A 5588-nucleotide genomic window follows, 5' to 3' on the forward strand; every position below is an offset into this window, starting at 1 on the left:
GATGCTGGAAAGTTGCTAGAACAGAGTGGGGGACAAAGCATCATGCTTCTTTGCCTTTTCCTTTATCCTGTTGTCCTGACTCATCTTTTCTGCGATCAGGCCCGTGAGAGAATCCCAAAAATCTCCAAAGTTGGGATTAGCGTCAGTAGGGTCTTGAGATTCACCTGCTAATATTGTAAACTTATTTTCATAAAATAATGGATCAAAATGTTCATCTTCGTCATGGCCGCCATGGCTACTGGAACCAGACTTCATGCTGGTATCATCTCTGGAAAAAGATTTCAAGAATTGTTCTTTCATAAAATCCATGCTTTTAATAACTAATTCTTGCTCAGATAGTGCTGGAAACTTCTGTCTTAATTCATTTTGTATTTGAACAAAAGGATTCTGGACTGGAGCAGCTGGGATGAGTTTAGGAGTAGCATCCCAGCAAGCCTGTGTATGGGCTATAATTTTCTAGATAAGTTCCTGGTGAGGTTTTGGATCATCCATTTTATTCCACCATTTATAAAAGAAAACTCTTTTTAGACGGGGAATTTTGTTATGGAAATCACACTGGAAATCCCATTTCCATATCCATGGGATACCAAATCTGATAACAAAATGGGCTGTAGATTTGGACATAGAAATATCCTTGTAAATTGGAATTTTACTGTAAGCAACTTGCCATTCATTGAATGCAAGACGAATTGGTTTTGGAAAAGCATCTATCTGTAATCTAAATTTATGTATAGTGGTTTCTTGAATGAACTTCCATTGTTAATTTTATGCAACTTCAATTTTTATTCAATTTCCTTTTCTATTGAACTTCCCTTTTTATTTAATTTCCAAATAGGTCGTTAAGGTATAATGGTTTCTTGAATAAACTGTCATTTTTAATTTTATGCAATTTTCATTTTTATTTTTATTCAACTTCCATTTCTATTCAATTTCCTTTTCTATTCAACTTCCTTTTTTATTTAATTTCCAAATAGATCGTTATGGTATAGCAGTTTCTTGAATAAACTTCCATTGTTAATTTTATGGAACTTCCATTTTTATTTTTATTCAACTTCAATTTTTATTCAATTTTCTTTTTGATTCAACTTCTTTTTTTATTTAATTTCCATATAGATCGTTGAGGTATAGTGGTTTCTTGAATGAACTTCCATTTTTAATTTTATGCAACTTCCATTTTTATTTTTATTCAACTTCCATTTTTATTCAACTTCCTTTTTTATTTAATTTCCAAATAGATATTTAAAGTATAGTGGTTTCTTGAATGAATTGCCATTTTTAATTTTATGCAACTTCCATTGTTAATTTTATGAAACTTCCACGAAAAGGTGTAAGTTTTCAGAAAATGTGTAAGTTTTCAGAATAGGTGTAAATTTTATTAAATAAATTATTTCACACAAGGTGTAACTTTTCACAAATAGTATAAGTTAGTTCACAAAAGATGTAAGTGACTTCACAAAATGTGTAAGTTTCGTTTTCACAAAATGTGTAAGTTCCATGCAAAGGTGTAAATTTTAGGAAAAAAATTATTTCACAAATGAGGTAACTTTTCAAAAAAGGTGTAAGTTTTAAAAAAATGTGTAAGTTTTAACAAAAGGTGTAAATTTTATTAAAGAAATTATTTCACAAAAGGTGTAATTTTTCAGAAATAGTGTTAGTTTTTTCACAAAAGATGTAAATTACTTCATAAAAGGTGTAAGTTTCATTTTCACAAAATGTGTAAGTTCCAAGAAAATGTGTAAAATTTATGAAAAAAATTATTTCACAAAAGGAGTAACGTTTAAGAAGATGTAAGTATTTTCACAAAAAAGTGTAAGTTTTCAAAAAATGTGTAAAGCTTAACAAAATGTGTAAATTTTATGAAAGAAAATTTTTCACATATGGTGTAACTTTTCAGAAAATGTGTAACTTGTTTCACAAAAGACGTAAGTATTATGTGTAAGTTGTCAAAAGTTACACATTTGGTAAGTAATTTCACAAAAGGAGTAAGTGTTCACAAAATGTGTAAGTAATTTCACAAAAGGCATAAGTTCTCAGAAAAGGTGTAACTAATTTCACAAAAAAACGTAAGTTCTCAGAAAATGTGTAAGTAATTTCACAAAAAAGCGTAAGTTCTCAAAAAAAATGTTAGTAATTTCATAAAAAAACGTAAGTTCTCAGAAAATGTGTAAGTAATTTCACAAAAAAGTGTAAGTTTTCATAAAAGGTGTAACTTTTCCCAAATGGCGTAAGTTTTCAAAAATCACTTATGCCTTTTCTAAAATTACTTACGCCTTTTGTGAAAATTTACACCTTCTACGAAAACTTACGCCTTCTTGTGAAATTATTTACACCTTTTTGTGACAATTTATACTTTTAGTCATATAATATATTATTTAATTAATTTACCTAAAAAGTGACCTTCTTAGTAGGTCACCAATGTGTAAGTTTTCAAAAATTTTGGTATAATCCAATACATAGAAAGGTATAAATACAAAATAGAAAGGGTGTAAGTGCCTTGCATATGATATGCAACGCACACCAAAGAAAGGTCTAATAGGTTATATTTAATTGGTCTAAAATAATGGGTTTCATATTGAAAATAGTTTATTGATTTTATCTAAAGTTGTGGTCCTCATTGTTTTGGATCAATAAAGAACGTATATTTCATCCATTCACAAATTTTAAAAATGTGAACAAAATCGAACTCCCTTCCCCACCCAAGCGACGGATGCAAAATATATAGATAGATAGATACATGGTGGTGGTTGTTTTTTTTACTTTTTCTATTTTCTTTTTTTTCAGTTTTTGTTGTTCCAAATTTTGCTTTTGTGTTAGTTTCAGCTTTATGGTATTCATTCACTTGTTTGGGTACCTAGAAAGGATGAAATTTTGTATAGGGAAAAAAAAGAGTTTTTTTTTTTTTTTTTTTTTTTTTCAAATTTTGCTTTAGTTTCAGTTTTATGGTATTCATTCACTTGTTTAGAAAGTATGAAATTTTGGATTAAAAAAAAAAAAAAAAAAAAAAAAAAAAAAAAAAAAAAAAAAAAAAAAAAAAAAAGAGAGAAAAAAAAGGGAAGAGACACGCCCAGTGGGACTCGAACCCACAATCGCCTGATTAGAAGTCAGACGCCTTATCCATTAGGCCATGGGCGCTTATTTTTACCGAAAGTATTCACTCTAATAATATATATAATAAGATGATCCTTTTTTTATTTTTAACCCAAATCAGGAGGCATGAATTTTAATTTCTTGTCCTCGGATGATTTGAAGCCCTAACCTCTAATTAGGGCCATTCTCTCACCAAAATGTGAGATTATGTGATTTCGGTGTGAGTATTCTTTTCCATGTTTAAGATTTCAAATTCATTGTTGCCAACTAATCAATTATGTTGTTCTTTTGTTTATTGTTACAACAATTAAATTTAAGTACCGAGAATGTGTTGATATCATATTATATTATTTTTAAAATTTAATCATCATAATATTATTGATATAAGCTAAATTAGTTCATTTTGATTTCAAATCTAAAGATAATTTAGGAGAGGGGCCTAGTTAAATTTTGTGTTCCACACAAGATTTTAATGCAAGTTCATCCATTCCTTTATTATGGCTAGGGTTATAAATGAATAGAGCCGTTCGTGAACATATTCGAGCTTGGCTCGGTAAGAGCTCGTTTGAACTCAGTTCATTAAATTTTTTTTTGGCATTCGAACTCATTAAATTTTTAATAAATAATCCCAAACATTCTAAAGCTCAACTTGTAAGGTCGGCTCGTTAGTTGGCTCATTTAATATTTAATATTTATATATTAAATAATGTTAAAATATGTATAAAAATTAGATAAATAGGTTATTTATATATTTAAAAAATAAATGTAAATATTAGTTAATTATAGATAATACATTGGTGAATTACACTAACAGTTCTTATAGTTTGGGGCTCATGTCACTTTGGTTCTTAACTTTTTAATTGTGACACTTTGACCATGCATTTTGAATCTTGTTCCAAATAAGGACAATTGAAGATACCATTGCTGAATTTCAATGGCAAAATTGTCAATTTGATAATATAAACTAATTTAATTTAATGAAAAATAAAAACTAATTTAATGAAATAAAAACAACCACTCATTACATGATTATCATCCAAACACATAATAAAAATTAATTTGGTAAAAAAAAAGAAAGTAAATAAATGTCTAAAATATTTATCAATTTTATATAATTTTATCTTTAGTGGATAAAATAATTTTTAAAAATTCAAAAATATTTTTTTAACATTTATTTTTGACAAATTAGTTTATATTTTATCAAATTGACAATTTTGTCATTAAAATTAAGCAATGGTATCTTCAACTATCTTTATTTGGAATAAGATCTAAAATTCAAGGTCAAATGTATCACAATTGAAAAATTAAGGACCAAAGTGACATAAACTCCAAACTATAGGACCGTTAGTGTAATTCTCCCATAATACATTTATATAATAGTGGTAGTAGATATTATTATTTTGGTAAAATATTAACTTTTTTTTTAATATATTTATATATATATATATATATATTATATATATAATTATATAATCAAAATTTTAATTATAACTTTAGTCTTATACGTAAGTATGAATTTATAAATTTTTTGACTCATTAAAACTTGTGAACAAACTCGAACTCGAGTCAAACCTAAACCAACTCGACTCAATTTTGACCCGTTAAATTTTTATTATTAAATTCAAACTCGAATTTAAATTCGTTAAAATCTTAAAACTAAAACGCGCCTCAACTCGTTTAGAATCCTAATTGTGATACATTGCCATCCAAATATAAACGGTAAAAGTTCAATTGTCCACGTACATCCAATTGGATATGAACATCTCTGCTGCCAAAGAATAATGTTCCAAACAGGCTCACATGCCCATGTTGGCAATATATATATATATATATATATTATAATCAGCTGTTCAAGCCATCTCGACAATAGCATTGACAAGTAACATCATATAAGCAGAATTTTTTATACAAAATTTTTACATAAAATAATGTAATTCATTATAATTTTTTTTTTTTTTTTTTTTTTTTCACCACTTGGGTTCACAATTTGAAGACTATCACAATCACATCATTTTTGTACAGAAATTATGTTTATTGTACAAGATTTTCCAACATTGATGCTCATTTCTAGAAGGATATACTAAAGCTTCCTTGAGAGTCAGCTAAAAAAATTTAATTTATTGGTAAAAAATAAACTAAAAAAAACTAATGCTTTAAAATTTAGGCTTTGTTTGGTTGTATTTCAAATTACATTTTCACATCTACTTTCGCGCTTCACGTTTGGATATGATTTTGAAAATACAATTCTACCATATCATTCAAAATACAATTCGACTACCCGTTTGGCAACTTTCTTCTTCATTTCTCCACTGTCAAAAGCTTTCAACGTCTTCAGTCTTCTTCCATTCTGAAAAGCCTGCCATGTTCTTCATTTCTGAGAAGGTTCACGTGCAAAAAGAAATTTACAGGTGAACTGATCTACTCGTCTTTCTCTGTTTCAAATATCAAGGCTGACGATTCGTCACGGGTAGTGTTCATTGTGAACTCAGACCATTTTATAA

The 5588-nt window shown here is 27.9% G+C and overlaps 1 non-coding gene across 1 annotated transcript; it reads right to left on the reverse strand.

Annotated features, from left to right (window-relative positions):
- Positions 1-3059: 3059 nt before the first annotated feature.
- On the reverse strand, positions 3060-3132 carry TRNAR-UCU (transfer RNA arginine (anticodon UCU)). The gene has a single exon. It is a non-coding gene; the product is annotated as a tRNA-Arg (tRNA).
- Between the last annotated feature and the right edge of the window lie 2456 nt (positions 3133-5588).

The sequence above is a fragment of the Camellia sinensis genome, chromosome 3 (assembly GCF_055761805.1).
Source record: "Camellia sinensis isolate YWXY chromosome 3, ASM5576180v1, whole genome shotgun sequence".
Classification (NCBI taxonomy): Eukaryota; Viridiplantae; Streptophyta; class Magnoliopsida; order Ericales; family Theaceae; genus Camellia; species Camellia sinensis.